Source organism: Pseudorasbora parva, chromosome 15, assembly GCF_024679245.1.
Source record: "Pseudorasbora parva isolate DD20220531a chromosome 15, ASM2467924v1, whole genome shotgun sequence".
Classification (NCBI taxonomy): Eukaryota; Metazoa; Chordata; class Actinopteri; order Cypriniformes; family Gobionidae; genus Pseudorasbora; species Pseudorasbora parva.
The window spans coordinates 34,998,839-35,024,731 of NC_090186.1; the positions used below are offsets into that span (position 1 = coordinate 34,998,839).

A 25,893-nucleotide genomic window follows, 5' to 3' on the forward strand; every position below is an offset into this window, starting at 1 on the left:
AAGCTTCAAATTCAAATGCTCTGTTATCTGGAAGTGGCATGAGGAAGAATAGAACAACTGAGGGGCTATGCCGTGCTGAATGTCTACTGTACGGCCTGGCAGTAAAAAATACAGTTATTTAAAGGGATGGTACAACCAAAAATTTAAATTCTGTTATCATTCACGACCCTCAATTCAACCTGTATAATGTATTTTAAGAATATTCTTTCAATATAATCAAGGTGAATGGGGTCCAAAATGAGAATATCATAAAAGTGTGACTAATGCACTATATTACAGTGCTGTCAAACAAATAATCACATCCAAAACATACATATGCGTGTATATATTAAGGGGGGAAATTTTATATATATATAAATGTATTTATATACAATACAAATGATATAAAAATATATACAGTATATACATGCAAATATTTCATGTGTGTATTCAAATATGCATAATTATATACAGTACGCACACATATAAACACAAACTTTTATTTTGGACACGATTAATCACGATTAATTGTTTGACAGCACTACTATATTATAAGTAAAGTGATACAATAGATTTGTGTGAAGAGAAAAGTTGTGATTCATGGAAAAACCTTTCAATCTCCCCAAGCTCATGCAAGAGTTTAGGAGAGAAAGACAAACAATTATTATGAATTACATCTTTTTCAATTAATTGGTTAATCCAGTTCACAAAACTAGATTCATTCAGGAATCAGACTGAACCGGTTTTCAAATTCAGAGCTCACTAACAATGATCCATTTGTAGCAGGCCCACTGGATTGGAAGACAAATCAGTGAACAACAACTTAAATTTCAGTTTCACTCTAGGCTCTCAAATATAGATTTATGATATTTTCTGATACTTTTATGGTGCTTTTTGAAGCTCGAAAGCTCCCCATTCATTTCGGTTAAACAGAGTGACTAAGACATTTGTCCAAAAAAAAAAATCTCAATTTTCATTCCATGGTAAACAGAAAGTCATGGAACGATATGCAGGTGAATAAATGATGACAGAATTTTCATTTTTGGGTAACAACTCCGTTAACCTATTTTCCAACCCACAGACACTGTATCTAATGTAACATTGTGTGTTAAAGAAAGGTGTGCTCCATGCGTGGTTACTCATAAACAGTTTAGGTGAATGAGAGTGTATGTGTGTGCTCGTTGGTGCGTACGAACTTGTTTCCGTGTGTCTTTGTATAACTGTATGTGTGTGTGGGTGGGTGGGTGCTCTATTTCTGATCAGATGAAACACCTGCACATACTATTGTTCTGCTTGGGAAAGATGAGACTGGTTTTGTCCCTGTGCAGCATGTGTCTCATTCTTTGCATGTGTATGTGTGCCTAGAACCATTTGCTTTGCCAATACACTGTTGTCTTTTTTAATGTTACTTAATTTGTCAGCAAAGAGCTCATGTGATCTAGTGACATGTCTATCAGCATTATAAATTCTTAATGCATTAAATCAATACAGACAGATCAATCAGAGCAAGGGTTGAGGGTCAAGAGTCTCCCCACCGTGATGAAATTCACTCAAAGGCAGATCTCCATTCATCCTCACACATGCTGCTTCCTAGGTTATGTTTCTTTCTCTGTCTGTTCCTCTCTCTTCTAAGCTCCACTAATACAGCTTCTCTATCCATCTGATTCCATCAAGGACAAAGCACAGTTCTGGTAGGTTCCCATAGTAACAAAGTATGTGTTGCTGCTTTAGGGGGCTTTTGTGCATTGTCTTCATCAGGGTTCTCACACAAAAGCGATGGGCTGACCAATAGCTCTCGTTTTCCTCAACCTTGAGCCGTCGGCGCAACCTGGAACCTATGCCGTTGTTCAGATCATAAACATCTCAGTGTTGAATATCAGGGAGGTTGTGCTCTTCTGATGAGCAAGATCCTTCATTAGCATATAATGTGCATCTGCTGACAGGGAAATGTTCGTATAATCATCATGCATAGTGTTTTTGCTGCGCCTGTCTTTTACTAAGTCAATCGCTCATACTAGACCGCCTCCTCCACTTAAGGGCTAATGGACGAGTAAATGTATCAAGGAAGGATTTAAGTAATATCAGATGGCATAAAGGAACTGTAAACAGGCAGTGCATCTGGGTAAATTATGCTGTACTACCTGCACACTATGTCTGAGAGATGGAATTTGTTTCATAGTGCATACTATAAGCCTGACGTCTCCCAGTACATATTAAATAAGTTTAAAAAAATCTATTTTTAATACAGGACGGGCTCAGTAGGTGCCATTATGCTATGTGTATCAAAAACATATTTGTCCATGTTAAAATGTATTAACTTAAAAAGCAAGAATCTGAGTTACAGTAAGGCACAAGTAGGACTTAACCGAAATAAAAAACGAAATTGTGACTTGGTGTGATTAGCAAATTGCAAAGACTGTAATTATAAAATGTATTATTAAAATGTTTATAATTTTAGCATTGATATCGTAATGTGCGCATCCGCGTAAGTCACATCGCAGGATGTCCAATGAATCATAGTTGATCTGTGATCCGTATGGTTCAAGCACAACGGTTTGAAACGCATGTGATTCTTAGATTCATTCCAAAGTTTAACCATCATAGAGTGAAAGTTTATCATATGCACATGTTTTAGGTCCTGTCAGTTCAAACATTCAAGCGATTTTAAGCCATGCGAGCGCAAGACGCATTTTGAACTTGCCGCGTTTTCTGTGCACACAGAGCCCTGCAGACAGCACACACACACACAGTTCCGTTCTCTTGCGCCTCTATTTAAGCTTGAATAGACACATACAGCTTTGGAAAATATATATAATGTATTTCTCTATGTTAAGTGGTCTTTTAATTTTTTTCAGAGCTGTACATGCAAAGTAATGTTAAAATACCCATCTCGGCGTGTATCCTTGTAAACAGTCACAAATGGCTTATGTGAAAAAAACAATGTCTATTAGCTCAAAGTGACAGCAGCCTAATATGCCCGCTGCTGTCTGTGTCATTAATGTTAATCAAAAAACAAAATCGAAAAATTTTCAGTAACAGAGTAATTATATTTTATTTATAGTGAAGTGTTATTTTACATTTGCTTATTAAATTTCTGAAACTGAATACACTTATCTGCAAAACATAGCACACTGTTTATTTCATTTGTATATTTGTTCTATTGCATTATTCTAATGCTTGGAATGTGCTTGCTTATTATTTTCTATGCAGATTCACTCACCTACAAAATCACCTCAATCATTCTAGAATAATCAATTCTGCATTTTATTTCTGGAAAAATTACACCGGTGATGCAAATATCGTCAATTTTTATAATCGCTAAAAATTTTGGCCAGAGGCTAAAGACTACAGCCAGCAGAGGGAGCCATTTCCGCATGTTTTCAACTCGGACATGGGGGATGGGAGATTGCAATCACAGCTCAGCTCAGCTGCAGGCATTCATGTAAACGGAACGGCCGGCGGAGCAAAGTAAGTGTTTTAACTTCTAAAATTAATTCCTATTAAAAGTTAAGCTTCCAAAGGCATGAACTGAAAACGCGCCAGACTGAAGATGCGCTGAGAACTACTGCAAAAAATAATGTTTTTTTTAAATAATGTAATCATTTGCATCCTTTCTAGTTCTTCACTGTGACCTTGATTTTTGCTTTTTAAGTCAACATTATTTTTTTTAAATCAACATGATCCCACAAACTTATATAGAAATATATATAGAAATAAGAATTTTCCTTAAAGTACAGAAAAATTGCATGTCAAGCAACTTGGAAGAAGAGCTTGCAAATGTTTTTTGCACTGATTTGTACAAATAAAATTGAAAAATGTGCTAAATAGTTCAATCCCTCACTCTCCTTATTGCTTATTCCTTTCTCCCCATTTGGTTCAGAATGCACACCTGACGACCATTCAGAGAGATTTTAAACAGCTTGCGCTCTGAGTTGGCAGCAATCAGAGGCTTTTTGTCGAAGACTAATTGTAGATCAAAAAATTTAAGAGCTGTAAGGCAGCAAGCACGCCTCTCTCCAGAGAACTGTGGTCACTGCATTGGCTGCTCTGACCTTTTTGCCTTGGATGGAAGATGTCTGACCTGACAGCCCCTCATAGGGTGAAAAGTGTCATGCACTATATAGACAAACATCTACTTATATACACACACACACAAACACACAGACACACACAGGTCAGGAAGTGCCCCGACCATGACCATTTTATGAACGATAATCCATAATAAAAATCCTCCATCACCACATTGAGCTGAAAAGGTGAGCAGGTGAGAAGCATTACTCAGTGCTGACTTATTACTGTTATTACTGGACTGTTGTTGAGCTGAGTGAATGTCATCATGCTTGTGCTGGTCAAAAGTTCAAATGGTATTCATGGGTGGCACTAATGTCACAAAAATGTGATGTTGAAAGAAAATATTTTAAGCATTTTCAAAATGCATTATTTAATACACTAAGAGTTATTTTAGTAACACACACTAAAAATGCCAAAGACAACTTGGTGATGACAATAATGAGCTGAAACATCAGTCAGAATTTCACCATAAGACACCAGAAACAATATTAGTTATGTGATTAAATGTATAGTGTGCTGGACATATAAAGAATATGTACATCAAAATATTGACAAAAAAGTATTTCTATCGAGTTATCCAATGTAGCCTGAATTATTTAGCCGGTTCTGAAACACCCTGTATAATTTATAGCATTTCTCTCATTTTTGTAACAAAATTAACTTCATCACTGAAATATAGGCTACACACACACACAACATTTAATCAATTCGAGTTCAGGAGATCTCTCAATATCTAGTCATACTCGGCATACCAATGTTCAAGTTAACATCATGGCATGATGATTCACTTTAACAAGTTGCATACAGCATAAATGTAAATGCTGACATAGTCCATAATGTGGAAGCATACTCAGAAGCAGCCATACCATAGTTTCTCTCATCACCTTTGTCATTTTGACCCAAATATAACCCAACCCCTTGCTCAAAGAGGATTGGAAGAATGACCTATTGACCTCTTTCTTCATGCCCACCATGCTCATGCTCCCTGATGTAAACAAGGGCAAATCCCACTCAGAAGAGGGCATAGGAATGCCTGACTGTCGTACAGCTGTCTTTCTTCCAGGGGCCGCATGTTTTTCCAATTAGCACAGCGTATGATAACCAGAGGGCACTTTACTGTCAACTCAAATCAGCAAAAAGCCTCACAACACTCCTAGCCAACAGGAGTCAAGAACAATCAAATGGCAATTAACCCACAGTGATACACATTGGCATGCCTACTGATCAAACTATTTAAAATTGTTACTCAACATTATCTGAACTTTGCAGACTAAACACAAACAGAAAAGTTCAATGGCTTGCCTGTTCTATCCCTTCGAGCAAACTGTGGTTACATCACTGGATTGCTTCAGGCATGGATAAACATTTGCCACCCACAATACTCCGGTCCAGACAGACACAACAGTTCACACACTACCTACGGCCCGGTGGCGCTAACCACCAAGCTTCACATCGACAAACACACACTATAACAAACATGACTTCACCACACCCTGAATCAACCAACGCATGTTCAATTTACCTTTATAAACTCTTGTACAATTTGTTCAGCGTAGCTGGTGCCTTAATTTTGTTGATCCACTGGCAGGCTTGTGTGGTGCTTGATAGTTATCAACATTTTATACATCTATTTATATGGTGCAAACTATGTAGTCACAAACAGCTCTTTGTATACTGAGCATATGGTCAAGGGAAACTAAAAGAAAGAAAAACAGAAGGGGTCTAGTATACACAAAGGGTGGCACACAACAGGACAAACACAGTCTATCAGGCCTACCTCAAAAAACCTGCGCTAAAACAATGCATGCATTAAAGATGACTAAATTCTAGAATAGATTAGAAAGTGCATTCTACTTTCACTATTTTCAGTTCCTCTTTCCGGCTCTAGTCTCACTAATTCATTCTCTGTTATCTTAAACTCATCCCTGAACAAAGTTGAATGAAAAGTTCATCAAAAAAGTGACTGAAAATAATGAGCGCTGAGAAATACTTCCCAAATCGGTCTGTTGCGATGATATTCATCATTCTTATAATGAATAATTAGCCCAACTCAATTACCTGCACATTAATTATTCAGTCCTATTAACAAAGCGCGGAAACTGCAGTTTAAAAAAGTGTGAACACACCCTTGCACAAGCGTTTCTGGGGATGCTTAACCAAATGCACGGAAACCAATGATGAACTTCTGATTGATGCAGCTATAAGCATAGCATAAACACCTGTGCTAAATGATGTACATCAACATGGCACAATGCATCGTAAACACAACATATCTCAAACATACCGTACCCAGTGTTTGGTTTTCTTCTCCTGACGGTCCCGGGAATCTAATCCAGGTATACACCCTTCTCATACACCCTGTTCAGAAAAAGATAATGTCATTAGTGCATGTAAAACTGTTTTCATTAAAGTATACACACACACACACACACACACACACACACACACACACACACACACAAATAAATAAATATGTGCAGCAATATTCATTATGCCATGTCATCTAGTGCATCAGTTTCCTATAATCAGGTAAGGTATCTGTATTTTAACACTACACATTATCAGCAAAGGTATGACAGTGGGTTAAGCAAACTTGTTTCCGTGAGCCAATAAACTTGTGTCCAGCATTGGTCAGAGCCCCTGTCAATGCCCACTAGCCAGCTGTCAGCTCATCCGGACTTCATATAGGACTTAAAAACAAGCAGCAAAGCAGCACCAAACCAAAAGCCAAAACACAAACAGCTTTTCTTTACTTTCATTCTCATTTGTTTTCACCGTTCTTCTACTCTCTCCCCCTGTCCAGGTCAGTTGCTCACCTGACATGGCATCCTTCAGATCCTCAGGGGCTCCAAACCTCCTTCCTCTCTGCTGTGGCAATCGCGCAAGCCTGTACAATCACCATTCGCTCACGCTCTGTGCGAGAAGCTATTTCCCTACCACTGTCTGCAGCCTTCTCGCGCTCTCGCTCTCTCTCTCTCCCTCTCTCTCTCCCTCTCCCTCTCCCTCCTCCTCTTTCGTACACTCTTTGGTTGCTCCCACTCCTGCTACATTCACTTCCTCAGAGAAAGGAGCAAAAGAGTGAAAAAAACGATCATGTTTCTTCGGCGTAAGCAGCTACGCTCTGATTGGCCGGATGGTCCGAAGGAGGTGTCAACCAAGGCGAAGGCACACGGGCAATGGCTGCAGGCATTAAAATAGGTCTCGCCTGGCCCTGCTGCTGCAGAAAACGAAAGAAAAGAAGGGCAGGAGAGTGAGCACGAGCAAGAGACTACCTCTTTTTCAAAGCAGGAAGGAGGGGAGGCCGTGAGTATTTCCTGTTGTGCAGCTGAAGCGAGCGAGGACGTCACGCGCAGCATTCTCACTCTGGCGGGGTGTCAACACAGACGCCGGCTCATCTTGACACTCTCAAGACGACCTCGGGATTACAACACACGCACGCAGATTCTTCCCAGCATCCTTACCAGATTCAACACTGCGATGCGAGTTAGAGAGCTAGATCTAATGTTTTTATACGGTTTTAAAATAGTGAGTATTAGTTGTATATGCTGCACAAATTGTTATGAGACAATTAAAACCACATTAAAAGAAAAACATTCCCATATCATTCCTCAATAAGGAATCAGCCCCAAGTATGTGGCCGCCCCAGATCGCTATCTTCCTTCTTAACCTTGTATTTTCAACAAGAAATCAAATTATGTAACCTGAAGCAACAGGTGGAAAAGCCCAGCCCAGATGCAGGCATCCATTCTGTCACACTGTGTACGCGGTGATACGCCTCAACTGTTTCCTTCCATACCAGCACCATGAGAACAAAATCCTTCCCCTCATCACGCAAACAAAAAACAACAGTGGCTCACTGCACAATTCAGCATTTAACCACAACTGGTGCATGCCAGTTTTCTTGTAGCTCCAACAGCATGCCAATAACAACCCCTAGGTCATGGGTTCAAGCGATTAAATGTTTATCTTTACATTTACATTTATACATTTGGCAGACAGTTTTATCCAAAGCGACTTACATCGCATTCAATATACATTTATACATTATTGTTAGTTCTTGCTTTCCTTGGGAATCAAACCCATGTCCTGGGCGTTGCTAGCGCCACGCTCTACTGGTTGAGCTACAGAAAAAGCTAATTATATTAAAAGGTTAGTTCAACCAAAATGAAAATTCTGTCATCATCTCACCATCAAGTTGTTCCAAACCTGCATGAATTTCTGTCTTCTGCTGAACACAAAAGAAGATATTTTAAAGAATGTTAGTTACCAAACCCATTGACCAATTGGGCCCCATTGACTTCCAAAGCATGCATTTTTTTCGTCATTGGGGCTCATCAACTGTTTGGTTACAGACATTCTTTAAAACATCATATTTTGTGCTCAGCAGAAGAAAGAAACTTATATATGATTTTTGGGTGAACTAATCCTTTAAATTAGATTAAATTAAATGTCACGATTCGGTTCGATACATGATACTGATCTCAAACAAACCCAAAGAAGAGCCAAAAAGTTATGTGGACTTAAATTAAAAAAAGTGGTATTATATCGGAAATATAACGAATAAATTTGGACTGTTCCCTTCTGCCCCAAGCACATGACAATGGTGACACCAGAATATAAATATTTATGATTCTGCTTAGCTAAAAATAAAGATTTATATTAGACACATATGCTTGCACTCTGTCCCAAATAATGTTTTTTATTTTAAATGTATCAAATTTGATTAACACGGAACCTTTAATGTGTGACCTTCTGGGTTTGCCATATTTGATGTACCATTATCATATCTGATGCTAAAATAAATCTGTCTAAACTTTGTTTAAAATTTAGGTTAATTATATACAGTACATATTATTGCCATCCATGATACATACTGTTGCATTTTGCATTATCATGGATTATGACCTTGAGTGCAAAAGCTTCTTTGGATAAATGAGTCTCCTACACTGTAAATACAATTTGTGTGCAAGATTGTTCCTTCATCCAATTAAAATGACGAGCTCTAAAAGACTTGAAACCATTGCCCTCTGTAACCAATGACAGTTCTGTGGTTTGAGCAAGTGCTGGAGAGTGACCTTTGGCTTCCTAAAATTGTACTGAGGGAGGGTTCTCTGCATTTAACGGTTTAGTTTGAACCGAGGACAGGCTGTCACAAAGAACCCTTATTAAAATTTCTGTCAAAGGGGCACTTAAGAATTTGAAGCTTTTGAATATGCTTTCCTGATTCCAGGAACCCATTTGTTTATGTTGGCATTAGGGAATGAAAGCCACTTCGAGAGGTGAATAATAAGTGTGTGTGTGTGTTTCAAGTGAGAACAAAAAGGTGGGTCGTTTACCTTTAAAAGTGACTTTCCAACAGAAACAATTACAAACAAATTGCCAGAAAGCCTAGATGTGTCAAAGCTCAACATGGAATCAATGTGATTGATTTTGTTGTGGAAAAAATGCGTAAGGACATTTGTCAAACCTCCAACTCTGTCTGTTGCTTCTTGATGGATAGAACCCAGGTGATGGAAAACAAAATGATGTTTATGTATCATATGTCAGTGTCAGGAAGAGATACTGTGGGTGAGTTTATAAATTGCCCTGGACATATATATCAAGCCAGAGCAAAGAGCACTGGCTCATCTATTTGGCATAGTCAAATAAACTAATTTGCCTGATGGGTTGTAAATACTTGGTTACACCCTTGACCCTACTCTACTGCTGATGCTGGCTGTTACATAACCTTACTGCCTATGTCTACCGGATACACAATATATAATTTCTTAAAATAATCACAAAACAACAAAAAAGTTCAAATTCAGCCAAAAAATTTAAAAGAATGCAAATAAAAATATTTCTTTTGAAAATTCCTTTGATGGGTCATTGGACGTGTGTATATGTAGACACAAATGTGTACATTAATCATGGTTTATGGGGACACGTCCTGTGTCCTGGTCAACCAAATAGCTTAAAAACATACTAAACTGTTTATTTTAAATGTAAAACAGTTACATTTTATTTTAAGGTGTCATTGTCACAAGTAACTATGTACTCACTATAGGGTTAGGGTAGGATTAGGGTAGAATTAGGGTTTGGTTTAGGGTAAGTTGCATGTAATTATGCATAATTTACTGTTATTACTATGGTAAGCACATCATGTAACATATGTAATATAAGGACACTGTAAAATAATGTGTTACCTAAAAAAATGGCAAACATTTTGTGTCATGGGTAGATTTAGGGGTAGGGTTAGTGGAGGGTGATACAGTTTGTACAGTATAAAATCCATTACACTGGAGTGTATATTCAATACATACATGCATACATCCATCCATACAGTACACACATATATTATATATACACACACACACACTTTAAGATCATTACGTGTATGTAATGTATGTTTGAATTGCCACTTTAAACATAAAATAATATATCACAACATGGTCATTTATAGCAGGTGCCACCTGACTTCAACAACAATCGCATATCGAGAGTCTCCTTAAAGGGGCCCTTCACTGACTGCGAGCGCGTCATGGAACATTCCCGGAACGAGCCAAAGTCCCACCCACCTCCTCTCTTGCTCACACACATACACGCGCACTGGCGGTGTGTACATGAAAATACAGATCACAACATTACCCATGCTGAAAAAAGGAACGGTCTACAACAACACAAACAGCACAGACCCTTCGACATTAATGACAGTCGCTCTTAGGATATATATTTATATCGCTTTTCGCAAAAGACCTGCAAATTCTTTAGAATATTACGCAATATTCCCTATCTGCAAACCAAGCAAACCGGGTATTCCCCACATGTCCCAATAACTGGAGGAGACCCATCCGTGAGGCATGTTACTTAATCACGCTCTCAAAAGAATTGTCACTCCCTGACATACTAAGAACAAGGTGTACTAGCACTTACCGGTAGACCGTTTTCAAATCCGCCCACAACATTCCAAAAGAGTGTCAAACGCCTCATGCCACTGTCGCTTCCAGACTGACACAAAATATCAGTTAAATTCGAATTGTCACAACTGCAATGCTGCAGACGCCAGGCGTTGGGAGTACAATGTGGTGCGCCTTTGCTTCAGGAAGAGATGAAAGTGAGTTTAGTCCACTTCGACTGAGGCTGGGTGGGTGAGGGGGAGCAGACGGGGTTATTCCTAGCGTCGCTTCCCAGAATAGAAAAGCGAGAGAGGGAGAAGTAGAGAGAATCTGCGTGTTTGTGTCAGTGTGAGTGTGACGTCATCGGATCCCCCAGCGCGCGTCCCCGTGGAGGAGGGGGGAGGGGGTGAGGCGGGAGTGGGGTTGACCGAGACTACCCCCCGGTCTCTTCCATGTCTTGATAGGAGGAGGGAACTCCCTAGGTGAAATTTCTCCAGAACGAACTCCTCTGACTCCAAACCGCGACAGATGTCTTGCGTTCCTGCAATTTGATGCATCAGGGCAGGGCGAGAACGCGCACTGACATTAGGTCTCCTTGAATTGCACATCACAAGATTTCATTTTGAAATGCCCTTTTATAATGTTAGAGGAGCAGCTATTAAATGACAGATTGAGATTTAGTATCTAGCCTACCAAGATGTATATCATCTATGAACTGTTGCACTTTTCAACATCACATTTTTCCATTTTCTATAAAAAATAATAAATCAGTTTCCCTGCCTCCATGTATGACACATTGTTTAGGAAAGAAAAATTGCCTACAGTAACTGTCAACTCTGCATTATTGACTGTTTACATACAGAATATTCTGATATTAATGAGAATTTGGTCATATTTTGATTATATGTAAGTGTCACGAAAATGCTGAATCCAGATTGCCATACTTTAAATCAATACTGCAGTCTGATTACGCCATATCCCTGTATTAATTATAATTTTAGATCATGAAAACACTTTAATGTCCAAACAAAGACCTCAAGGAAAGAAAGACATTTCTAAACATTAAAAGAAACATCATGGCCATCACACGTGTGTGTTATTGTTAAAGACACAAACAAAAATAATAATATAACCTTCTAATATTAATGAGAATTTGGTCATATTTTGATTATATAAGTGTCATGTAAATGCATTGTCTTGATTTCCACACAGGTCAAAATTTCGCTCTCGAAATCTGAGTACAGCTGGAATATCATTGTATTATTTATAAATTTTGGGTCATAGAAACACCTGCTGTACATAACATAAAATATTTTGAAGAAATGGGTAACCAAACAGTTGATGAACCCTATTTTATATATATTTAATATATATATTTGTTGCTGTTCATTTCATGTGTGAATCAGCTTTTGCCCACATTGTGGGGGACCACAGGTCGCCCTGAGGGCCATAAAAATCTTTCATTTTAATTGTGGGAAGCCAAAATGCAGGAAGGCTTGTTAGAGGCTTTAGTTTAAAGGGTTAGTTTACCCCAACATTTCATTTCCGTCATTAATTACGTCAATCCAAATCCATAAGACATTCGTACATCTTTGGAACAAAAATGAAGATATTTTTGATGAAATCCGAGAGGTTGCTGAACCAGCCATAGACAGCAACAATATTGCAACAAGGCCCAGAAAGGTAGTAAAGACATCGTTAAAATATTGTGGTTCAACCTTAATGTTATGAAGCGAGAATACTTTTAAATCCCTAAAAGAGTTTTTTTTTATTTGCCCACAAAAAGTACTCACTTCATAACATTAAGGTTGAAACACAGCATTTCAATTATCTTTACTATGTGAATCGCATGGCATTGAAGAGAAGAGATTGTCGCAAAAGTAGTAGCCTGACAAAAGTAGTAGCCTGACAAGCTAGACCCACATCAAGATGTTTGGTCTGGAAACTCAATATTGACAGAGCTCAATCCGAGGGGCGGGATAAACGGTTGTCTTTCAAACTCCCTCTGCACGCAATAGAATAGCGCAACAAGTGAATAAATATTCACTGTATCTGGTCAGCAAAACCTTAGAACACATCTCTTTTTAAGAAAGAACGGCACTGAAGTCATTGTTCTTTTCTCAGAGAAAAGCTTAAAGGGAGGTGAAACACTCAGTTTCAGTCACTCTCATGTCAATCTTGAGTACCTATAGAGTAGTACTGCATCCTTCATATCTCCGAAAAGTCTTTAGTTTTATTATATTTATAAAAGAAAGATAGGCTGTACCGAGTCTTTCCGAAAAAAACAGAGTGGCTGGAGGCGTATAGTGTGCGCGGAGCTAAAGAATGACGAGCGCGCAGCTACAGCACGAGAGCTTCTGAAAGCTGACATCGTCATGCGTGGAAAAGAAAACGTTACCCTAAATAAACCATGGCTATCAATCAGATTCAACTAATATGATCCAGAATCAGATCCGGAGGCTAAAATAAGTTGAACAGGAGAAGCAACAACAGCAGGACGTCCGTCTCTGTGGTATGTACTGTATTTAGTGGCCTGTCAACATTTGCGTTTGTTTACCCGTGGTATATGATGACATGATTTGGCTTATGAACTATTGTATGCGACTAAACCTTAGCAGTAGCAACCAAAACGGTTTTGCACGTCAGACTGTGTTATAGTGTTACATAGAAAAACAATGGAGTAGTGCATTTGAATGTGCTTTTTGTGTGAACGTCCCCCCCCTAGGTTTATGTTTGGGGTGGTTTTACAATAAACAAACAGACACCTATAGTGGTCGGCTAAACAAATGTATTTAAACATACACCATAAATTACATCGCATGCTTCATTGATAAATTAACTATACGATTGTGTTGTTTACTGATGTTTACTCACGCGACGATAGCCAACAACATAGACCTTTGAAGCTGTTTTACTCACCACCTGCTTCCAAAGCAAGATTGTGAACCTTTATCGTCACCACTCCATCAAAAACACACTTCTTTGGGTATGTTGTTGATTTGGTGAAGTCCTGTGACTGCAGTGAGTGTAGTGTTTGTGGGCGCTGTGCATTTGTTCTCGCTCTGGTCATTTGAGGAGAAGAGCCCGTACGGCCCATACAAGGACCTTCCGATCTTTTAACGTCAAGTAGACCCATACTCGAAAAAAACTCTCCGAAACTTGTGAGAAACCGGAAGGAGTATTTTTGACACAGAAATACTCCATCAAACGTCCAACATTAGTTTTTGAAACTTTGTCTATGTTTAGGATGGGAATCCAAGTCTTTAACAGTGTAAAAAGCTCAGTATGCATGAAACAGCATTTCACCCCCCCCTTTAACTCCAAGTATTCCAGTCTCGGTCAAAGCTGATTCGAAAGACCGGCGTTGGACAGCCTCTGTGTTTACTAGTAGCACGCAAGCGCAACTCTGCCGTCACTATGTTAAGCCCCGCCCACCGACTCTATACACAATGTGATTGGTCCGAACAGTTTGTTTTTTACAGCTCAGAAGTGTATTGAGAGTTGCTAGATACTCGCGGCAGATTAGATTTGCTGCTGCTAGGGTGCGTCTACCTATTTTGCTAGCCTAGAAATCTATTCTCATCGCTTCATAGTATTAACGTTAAACAACTGTAGTCATATGGACTATTTTAACAATGCCTTTACTAACTGTCTGGGCTTTTCTGAGGTTCAGAAAGCACTCGGATGTCATCAAAAATATCTTAATTTGTGTTTCGAAGATGAACGAAAGTCTTACAGATTTGGAACGACATGATGACGCCAAGTGAGTGTAGAATCTTGGACATGCGATTTTCACCTCACAGCCAGTGGAAAAGAATCGAGATAGGATTCAGGCTGAAATCATGTTCATGGATGTGATTATTACGTTACTGTAATATGAAGCAGAGCAGGACAGAGTGTTGAAGGAGCTGAGCAAGGCCGCTGGAGCAATTGTTACGCAAACACACGGCTTGCGAGAAGCGGGACTTTTATTATGACGTGACACAGTCGCCGGCGCTATTTCCGCTTCTCCGGTCATGAGTATGAGGTAACACAGCTCTGTTTATCATATTAGATACATTTAAGTGTGTTTAAAATGATGTTATGATGGAACTCTGCGCGTTTGCTCAGCGGCTGCTGTGACACTTGTTGCACACTGCTAAGAGTAAAGCGGAAACCGAGGGTAACGCTGATATGACACAGTTGACAGGCGACTCCCTCAGATGTCCCGGCTCATTGGTTAAAATAGCAATTTTTTTTACAATTTAAAAATAGTTGGAAAATTTGTTCTGAAAAATAGTTCTTAGAAATATTGAACTCAACTGAACAAAATATATAACACTGGCCTGGTGGTTTTTGGATATTTTACAGCAAAAATACAACATAGTGCACTGTGGCAAGCAGCGGGGCGAGGGACCGCGAGAGCGGGCCGGTGACGAGTGTTAATGAGTGCCAGCTGCATGACACATCGGTCTTGTCTCGCGGCCATGTGACGGGAGCATAAAAGGAGGAGCAAAGGCGAGAGAGGACCAGGCCTGGATTTTATGTTATGTTTTGCTTACGTTTTATTATGTGTGTGGGCAGTCGTCCGTCAGGGGCTGCCCACGTTTTATTATGTGTGTGTATGGGCGGGCAGTCGTCCGTGAGGGGCTGCCCACGTTTTATTATGTGTGTGTATGGGCGGGCAGTCGTCCGTGAGGGGCTGCCTGCGGTTTACTTTCGTTTTGTTTATTTATTTTGAAATTAAAGTTATTAAATGTTCGCCGGTTCCCGCCTCCTTCCTTCCAATCTACGAACATCTTTAAGGGATAGGATATGGAAAATATAATTAGCTCATTATAAAGACCCTAGAAAATTAGGAAAAACCCTATTTGGGATATGAAATGGGTATTGTCTTGCCAGGAGTGATGCATCTGTTCTGTATTGTGTTAAATGGATTACTGGCTAGGTTAGAGTGGCTTACGTTTCCTTTAAGGAGCTCGTGATCACATCAGTCGTGACCTGGAGTTCCCATCACATTGGCAATAGGGATCTCCTCAGTAATCCTCAGCAAGGGCATCCCCAAAGAAACACTGGCTTCTGAGTCACCCAAGCATATTCGACAACCGGCAAACATAAATCAGAGTTGCCGGACCAGCTTAGACATCACAGCCAATGACGCTTTCCCACAGGAAATAAAGTGGAAATGGAAATGTCCGCATTTGACCCAAAGGGCATGCTTCATCAACATTTATCAAGTCATCTTGCTGCACTGGTTGGCGTTTGCTTCTGTTGAGTGCCTGTGCAGGTGTCTGAATGTATTCAGTGCAGAGTCATTTGCTCAAGGACACCGAGGGTGTTCCCAGCAGCACAGAGCTGCTCTCAGTTAATTATCGGTGGACCGGATAAAAACACAGCTCCGTGCTATTATAAGCGTTTGAATGTCATGAATCACAATGCGCACTTTTTCCCCAGAAGTGATCACCACTCCTAGAAGCAAAACATGACTGTGATGACTGACATATATATTCTCCTCCTCTGCATCTTCATTTATATACATCCATATATCAAATACAGAAGTTGTAGCTTTTGTTTACAAGCAAGGAAATAATGGGAGGGCCTTGTACGTCCAGTATATCTGTATGTGCTGCTGTGCCACAGATCTTTGTTCGTGACTGTGTGCATGTATGTGTGTGTGTTTGTATTCAACCAGAAATAAATTCTGGTGTAAGCATGAAATATTCATGTATTCCTTTGTCTTTCATTTTCTAGAACTGCATGACGGGTGAGTTTTAAAGTAGTAAGACTTAAAAGTAGTTTTGAGCAACATCAAAAAAATAATTTGTCAAAAAAAGACCAAAAGACCATGGATTAATACTTATAGTCTGCAAGGGTGCATTAAATTGATCAAAAGTAACAGTAAATGTATCAACAACATTAAGAAGCCCATTAAGCAACTGTTTTCAACATTGATAATAATAAGAAACGTTATTAAGCACCAAATCACCATCACAGGGTTAAATCACATGATACAAATACAATTTTAATAATTAAGTTACATTGTAATGATATTTAATGTAATGTATTTTTGATCAAAGCATAAGAGCATAAGAGACTTCTTTCAAAAACAGTAGTGTGTTTTGTTCTACACTTTCTATTCCTTTATGAAACAAAGAATACCTGAAATATTTTGCACAAAAATAGCTAATCTAAAGCCTCATTCTTTGTGAGCAAGATGTCAATACAGTGGTGAACTTCCTCATGCTTTCTTAAAGACACAGAGCCCCACTTCTCGTCGCACTTCAACAATCTGAGAGATGTCACGTACACATTCTCGCCTATATATGACACAGAGGAATATAGCCCAAGGCTGTATCTGTTTCTCCAGTAGAAATGGTGTAATATTGCTTCAACAGCAGAGCTTACACAGAGGGATCTGCCTCTCCCTTTTCCACTCCTAGTTTTACCTCCAGTAATCTGCGACGATTGTGCGGATTTCACATCCCTGTGATTAACCTCATACTCGGAACACGTCATTCTCAGGAATCCCAGAGCTTTCTTTCTGCTCTTATAGCACTGCCAGGAAATTACATAAGAATATGTTACAGTTGACAAAGGTCGGGTTGTCTCTGTGATAAGGCAGGGCACTAATGTGTGAATCCTTGCCAATGAACTCCTTTCATCTCATGCACCAAAGCTGTAAAACTACCATATAAAAATGACAAAAGCCTAAAAGACACACCTAAAGTCTCAAGAGTCCATACCATTTCAAATACTGTTTTAATGGGTCTGCTGACTATAAAAGAAAATGCCGCCGTTTGTTCAAATACAAGAGGTCACTTGCCTGGTTTATAATGAATCACAGATCTTTAATTAATATCTATTGAAAGAACACCATCGGGACCACTAAATTAATCTTTAACGCTTAGTTTTTTTCATGTACTAAGATTTTATCTATATGAAATTTTGAAAAATAGTACTTGGAAATAAGTTTTCAAAGTCAGTCATAAGTTCTCCCTAGTTTGAAGAGCTGCCTCAAGACCTCTGGTGGTTGAGAATGATATTGCATCTGATCAAATGCTACCTTAAAGTGATAGTTTACACAGAAATAAAAATTATACCATAATTTACTGACCCTCAAGCCATCCTAGGTATATATGACATTCTTTTTTCAGATGAATACAATTGGAGTTTTCACACATTATAATCGCAGCCCAAAATTTGAAGCCCAAAACAGTGCATCCATGAGTCCCAGTGAACCGGAAGTAGCGAGTGAGATTTCTTCAGTGCTGTGACGTATTTCCAAGTGAAACGGAATATTGAACAGAGGGCAGAGTTTTACCTCAGCGTTCCTCCTCTCCATCTCTCGCTCACAGCAGACTAACAGTTGGAGGGGATCGGTTAAGCATTTTCAAACATAAAACGTCAAACTGACATCATCTGAGAAGAAACAACGTTTCCAGAACGGAAGTTACTTCTCAGATTTTGATTAAAGATTATCGCAAGGAAGTATTATATAGTGTATTAACTTGCACGGATAATTTGTTCACCCTAAGACCTGTAATTGTTTTCTTTTTCATGGTCAGTATGACTTTGAGTGTGCGCTACCCCATCCCAGAACATCTATCTCATTTTCCAGGACCCTGGAAATCACACAGGCAAAAAGGTAGTTAACATGTTTCCATGAGATAAAAGAGCAGTGATTGCAGACTCCTCTATCCCGTGAGACAGAAGCGGTGCGTTTGATGTTGACAACTGACAGAAAGCGGTAATACATTGATGCCTGGAAGTGCAAATGTTTTCCACGGTGGACTTGGCACACACGGATTCTGTCCTCATGTTTTTCCACAGATCAGGAAGGACATCATTCTCACAATCAAACCGCATGTTTTAAGCCATTGGCTCATTTTTGAATTCTGGTTGTCTGTCAAATGCAGTGAGATTCATTGAGTATAGTCAATGAAAAGAATTGTTATCTTAATAAAGCCTTTTAATAAAAGACAACACAGTCGTAGTGAAGTGTGACTGCTGAAACTATTCTAAAGATACACCAATGATGAATAAAAATAACACTCTTGGCTGAACACCAAATTAATTAAATGAAAAAGTGTATCCATGCATGATATAAAACAAGACAATAACAGAACCACACAGGAGCTCCTATAAGATCACAAAATGAAAAATGATATCGCTCTGCAAAAAAAAAAAAAAAAAAAAAAAAAAGTGTTGGGGAGTTTACTTTGGAAATGTAATAGGTTACAGATTACCAGTTACCCTATTTAAAAGTGTAACTATTTCAATGACATTATTAAAGTAATTTATCTGATTATATTACTTTTCTATTTTCCTGGAACACATTTTCATCACTCTTAGGCAGGTTGTAGCCTAAAGCTTTCGATTGAAAGCTCATGAGTAGCAATTTTCAGTTTGCATTGTAATATTCAAAATGACAATGTAAAAGGTTTAAAAAAAAATGTTTTGAGGAAAACCTTCCAGGATGATTTTTCTCCACATAACAGACTTTGATGACAACCAACAGGTTGAAAGGTCCAAATCAATGCAGTTTCAAAGGGCTCCGAAGGGATTCAGAAGCCTAAATTGGCTAAATAGCTTTTCTGGGACGTGCCATGGGTTACGTAAACATCGGAAAGGTCATGCTTAGACGTAGGGGGAAGCACCACCCCAAGCGAACATGTGAAGACTAATACAAAAGCCCTTTCCTTCAAAATCGTCCGATATCGTTGTTTGTCAAAGGGCATTTGTATTAGTCGTCACATGTGCGCTTTGTACTGACTGAAGAAACAAAGTCGTTAACATCTTGGATGAGATGGGGGTAGTGGGCGAGGGTAAATTATCAGGAGATTTTCATTTTGAAGTGAACTAATTCTTTAATAGCTCTGCTGCTATGCACCATGTTTCCAATGGCTTGATGTAATAGTTGATAGGGCGAGACGGGAACTCGGTCAGCTCGGATTGCATTTTCAATTCCACATTGAATTTTGCTAAATTCAATGAGGGAAATTGAATGAAAATGCAATTGCAAGTATCTTAACTGTGAGTATAAATGTAAGTTAAAAAAAAGACCAATTTTATAAACATTTTGCTTTAACATGTTAAAAATATCTAAGAACTTCTACATTTTCATTTTGCAACATATAAAACCTTAAAATATAGGCTAAGTTTAAATTATATGTTGAAACTAATGTAGGAAATAGCAAATGTAAATTATATTATTCAATTTGAATGATAATTTTGCTCCAAATGTTGCACACATGGTATTAGAAAATGTAAATTTAAATACTGAAATTACTATTTTACATATTGCAGTGCCATGTGCAGATTACATAGCTAATTTAGGATAGCTAAGCTTCCATATTCAGCGACAACATTGATTGATGTATTTGCCAGATGTTGTGCGCTGCAAATTCAAATGAAAACCAATCAAAAGCATCAGAATAGCGTCGCTTTAAATGGCAGGAGGCATTGTGCACTTAAAACACAGGCAAAGCAACAAATTTATATTATTCAACATATCATAGCTTTTTACAAATGTAACCCTGTAATTATTAACATTTTCATAAGTAACTGTAATTGAATTACATTTTTATCAGTAACTACAGTAATAATAGTTCCATTTATTTTGTAATTAGAATTATATGTTATCTAATTACATGTAACTAGTTACTCTCCAAAACTGCAGACAACCCAACATTTTATTTAGTTGAATGATTCAGTTAACAGTTTAGCAGCATGAGTGACTGGTTTAGGGCCTAAAATAAAAGCCAATAAATGCAATGAAAAACATTTTGTCATTTATTTCTAAACAAGAATCTGGCCTGGCGAGTAACCTATTGCGAACAGGTAATGGAAATACTTCAGCATAAGGAGGGAGTTATTCTTATTCGGTGGTCACATCCAAAAGCATCTGCATGTGATTATTGCTCATAATTATGTTTGCCCAGCTCTCATATCGTCATTGTGGATGTTTTCCTCTTTTTTTTAACTCACTTTTATCATCAAACCAGCGAAAGTACAGTGTTTGCACACCTCTCATCGAGCATCTGTCTTTTCACACCTCTCCATTATGGATACACACACATTGTGCTTTAAATATCTCTGCAGGTGTGTATGTGTGATCTGTATGTTTGGACAGGCTGTGACCATAAACAGTAATGATATGGAATGTGTGGTGTGACTATGGAAACCGTTTTATATACACACTGTATCATTTATAGCATGTTAAGATAATGATGAAAGTCCCCGACACAATAAACAACAATCAAATCTCGAAGTCCACAGGGAACATCATAAACCGCACCACATGCATCATTTTTTAAGCAAATGGGCATGAGAAGGAGAAGGGAACATACAGGATGCTAAATTCAAAAATATAAAAAAAACTGGCACCTAAATTAGAAACATATAACAGGAAGTTGAATTGGAATAACAGGAAAAGGAATTTTCTGAATTGTAGTTCCAAGAAAAAAAGAAAAAAAAAAGAAAAAAAAAAACATTCCTGGGAAATAAAATGTTCTCCCAACTTGGTCAACAAAATACTTTTTTATGATAAAAAATAAAAGTGTATTAAAATTTTTAGAGGTGGCATTTCGAACACCTGACAAGCTACACTGCGGTTCAAAAGTTTGGGGTCAATTTTTTATGTTTTTGAATGAAGTCTCATGCTCAAAAAGGGTGCCTTTTTAAAGTAAAAAAAAAAATCTGGTTAAATTATTATCAGTTTTGAAAACAGTGTCACTCATACGAAATTGTAATACTCATTCATATTCAAATTCAAATGCTATGTCCTCTTTGCTACCTCTATTCAAATTCAGGAATTGACCTCAAATTTAAAAAAGCACCTGAGCCCTCAGTGTGCCATCCTCCACCCAAAAAGCTCATAATCTGCATAGATGTTTTTGTTTAAATGTACAGTAGGTGATTTTTTGAGAGGCTAGCAATGGAGAGCTAGATCTGAAAGCATACAATCTCTTCAGATTACCTCAAAAGACATGCCTCCTACAAAACGAATAAATTAACATAGTAGGGAGCAAATAAAAGCATGGACGTTAAATTGATCATGTCTTAAACTCAAAGCACATAACATTACAATAATATAATGAACATAAGCAACTTAAAAAGCACTGACCTGTACCTGACTGCTGCAGATTTATTTCTCTGTTGATAGTGTTGCCATATTGAAAAGCATAAATTCAAGCCACTAACCTCTGAGTGCAAAGACATGATTGTCCATCATCGCTTCCAAATGACAGTAGTTATGGCGTGTACGTAGTATGAGCTTGTTGTTTTGGTTCAGTAGGAACTGTAAAAGGTGGCTGTTTCATGCGGTGCTTGTGTTGACATCTTGTGCTGTGTCCCAATTCAAAGGCTCCTTCAAATGTGTCCTCCAAATGCATCCTTCATTTTCTGTAAAAATACAAACGATATTCCGTGAGGATACAACAGATAAAACCTTCATGGACTACCCAAGAATTCATTGCGATGTAGTGACAACAGGATTTCTTTGGCAAAAGTTGCACTTTTAAATGTAGCTAAGTATTGAGTTTCAACTTACTCAAATATCAAATGATACAAATGTAAAAATAAATCTTTAAAGCGGTTCAAATATCCAGAGGTCGCATACTTTAACTAAAAATTGTCATCTACTTCTTAATTGTAATAATAATAAGCCATTTCCCTGTGTTGTTCACATTTTCATTTTATTCACAAACGCATTGAAACATTGAAAGTTGAGTCTGTGGGTCACTTTTCAGGATTCCTGAAAGTTTGTCCGATAAATCACAATAAGCTTTGTGCTTATTCATTTTGATATAAAACAAAGTCTCAGCTTTCAAATTCTGTCCATTCTATGACGACATTCAAACAATTTTGGCGCTCCTTAACGTGTCTAATTACTTCCTCTTTAATGTTACAGAAAACATGGAGGAACATCATAAAATATGTTGAAAGATACATCCCAAACTTACTGAGATATGTTTTGTCATGTAAGCACTTAATACGAATTTCAACCGCTGAAAGAACAATAAAACAGTGTGTAAACAATGTCATAAAGTACTATGTGCCATTTGTTGACCATTAACTTGATAGTCAGCAAGAGCGCATCGCCATCAAGTGGACAGTAGTGGAAATTACAGTTACAATTTACAATAGCACCCTCAGCGGAATCTGACAAAATGACTGAAAGCTTTCAGGTTTTAACCTCACTGCTAAAAAAAAAATTCTGTCAGGTTTGGCTTTTGAAGTCCGAGTCCTTCGAAAGATGCAGCCTTTGAATTGGGACCAAGCAAATGCCAAGTTTCTCTTGAAGCTGACACGGAAGTGACTTAAACTGCAATTAATCGACTGGCCCGCTAGAGACTAGGCTAAAAGGGAGCAGAATCCCATTAAGCCCCATGTTAAAATGGCCAATTATACAGCAGAAAAAAAACATACACCAAGCGGCAAGCTCCCGCGATCTCTCTTGAAGCCAATACGGAAGTAATGTAAACTTCAATTCATCGACTGGCCACTAGGGACAGGCTCAAGAAAGGGAGCAGATTCTCATTGAGCCCCGTGTTAAAATTCCCAACTTTACAGCAGAAAAAAAAAACATGTTTACAGCCTGGTACAAAATGTGGTTTTGGCCTATACGGCTAAATTTGAACTACATGCCAACTGTGAGGGGTGATTTTTTTTTTTTTTTAACATCGTTTACATGATATAAAGCCTTAAAGTTCTGCATAATTAAGGACGTGGGGTGGATAGCTGTTTGTCTGTCTGTTAGTCATCAAGTCACCTTAACTCCGCCAACATCCCATCTCTTTGCCCATTTTGTGGCCATTCAACGGCCAGCTCGGCTCTACTTTACATTTCAGAACTGCTCTTTAGAATCCTATTGGTGACGTTACGGACACTACGTCCATATTTTTAAGTCTATGATTGGGACACAGCCTAACTCTGCATGGCATGAAATGCGCTGATGACGTGTGATGTCTGCATGAGCAATGTGCACATGGGGCAATGAAAATACATACCCTGACAGGAAGGTAGGACGGTGCATAAAATGTTTGTCCAATCTTTGCATTCAGTCCGATGATTGGACGAATATTTTATGGTCCTACACCTTTCACAGATGATAGATGTACATATAAATTAATCTAGACTTAACTTAGTGATTGCTATCAAGATGTGAAGAGTCAACCAGCATTCCAAAAAAAAATCTGGAACAAATCACATACCCTATACCTTTAACTGTAGGACACTTATGAAACCAAATTTGAATCTGGAGGCAGTTGTAATGAATGAATAATATTTCCTCATTATCTTTGAGATTAGAGTGGGAGGCTTCTAAGAAGGGACATGTAATTGGCAGAATCAGGACAAAGGTAAGCAGGAGGCGGGTGAGCGGGGCAGATGTGTGCGTTCGCTCTCTTCATTAGATTGATTGGGCAGACTTTGATGTCTACAAACAAGTCCAAACACCAGTGCCTTCTCCAGTGTTTGGTCCATAGCATTATGTTGTTGTAAACAAAACAACATTTTAATGAGACACTGATAGTCTGTTTATAGTCTGCTACAGTGCACTTTTCTACACACAGAAAAATAGGGTGTCAAAATTGTACCTTTAGCTTGTCGCTGGGACAGTACCCTTAAAAGGACATATTTGTACCTGTTTTACTCCTAAAAGGTTCATATTAGTACCTTTGAGTACAAATGCGTACCTTAAGGTACTACTATGAACCTTTTTGTGGTAAAAATTGTATAATGTTGGTTCTTTTATGGGTCAAAACCCTATTTTTCTGTGTGTACAATGTCATGCTGGTATACGTACGTAAGGGCAATTCACCCTAATTACATGGGATCTTGTTGCAGACCTGACCAGAGATTGATAAGAGGGAAAGGGATTAGCATGATTTTCCCCACACAACTCCAACCATGATGATAATGTATCCAAAAGACAGATATATTGCGCTATGTACCGTCTGTGAACTGCATTAAAACTTGCGGTTCAGTGCCTTAAACTCTCTTTTCAAATGTGGTTGAATAATGGTTGCCATTGCACATTCATTGGCTATAAACTAGGCTATGAACTTTCTTAAGTTAATAGAAAATCTAAAGAGACATATAGAAAGCAGAGCAGGCCAGCCCTACAAGCCACAACTCCATCACCTCAGCAGGCTTCTCGACAGTCACTGCTTGTTTTTCTTACTGCATTTTAAAAAGGCAGTTTTTTATAAGTTTTTTATAATTCATTATACACATGTTTGGTCTTGCATTATTTTGAATAATAAAAAGTGTTACATAGCTCTCTGGCATACATGGTTGGTCAATCGTGGCATTCAGCGTTCTAAAGAACGCTTCAAAAGTGTTCGGAAGTATTACTTTAGAATTAGAGTTGTTACTTACACAAGGTGGCGTGACCTACTTGACACATTTTGCAAAGTGGACCTTGCATAAAAAGTTTAAGTTGGGAAGCCCTTATTTTTTTATGCGTTTAAAGTCTCTTTGAAAAGCCTGCATTCACTACAGTAAAGGAGTAATATTGTGAAATTTTTTGTAATGTATTTTAAAATGTATTTTATATTGTGATAGAAAAAGTTTCAATCATTTTAACAGTCAATACTCTTCAGGGTCACTGTCACATGATCCATAAAGAGATAGTTAACCAAAAATTTAAAATGACCTCATGATTTACTCACCCTTAACTAGGTGTGCATGACTTTCTTTTTTAGACAAATACAATTGAAGTTATATTAAATAATGCCCTGGTTCTTCCAAGCTTTATAATGGCAGTAAATAGAGGATGATAAACTATATTGTCAAAAGTATTGAGACACCCCTCCAAATCATTGAATTCAGGTGTTCCAATCACTTCCATGGCCACAGGTGTAAAATCAAGCATCTAGGAATGAAGACTGTTTCTACATGCTACATGCTGAGCCATGCCAATATGCGCAGTGCGCAGAAGTCACCAACTTTCTGCAGAGTACAGACCTCCAAACTTTGTGTGGCC

General features: G+C 38.3%; 1 protein-coding gene across 5 annotated transcripts in view; it reads right to left on the reverse strand.

Moving 5' to 3' along the window:
- Window positions 1-22,298, reverse strand: part of hivep2a (HIVEP zinc finger 2a) — a 97,681-nt gene extending 75,383 nt beyond the window's left edge. Inside the window, exons 1-2 of one of the 5 annotated variants that reach the window (XM_067417884.1) lie at window positions 22,107-22,298; window positions 6,340-6,408 (exon numbers count right to left, since the gene is read on the reverse strand). The gene's annotated coding sequence lies outside the window, so the exon portion shown is untranslated. Of the gene's footprint in view, window positions 1-6,334; window positions 6,409-6,866; window positions 7,269-10,962; window positions 11,142-22,106 lie in introns of those variants that run through there. The other 4 variants (XM_067417883.1, XM_067417888.1, XM_067417881.1 and 1 more) reach the window with 4 other exon arrangements.
- Between the last annotated feature and the right edge of the window lie 3,595 nt (window positions 22,299-25,893).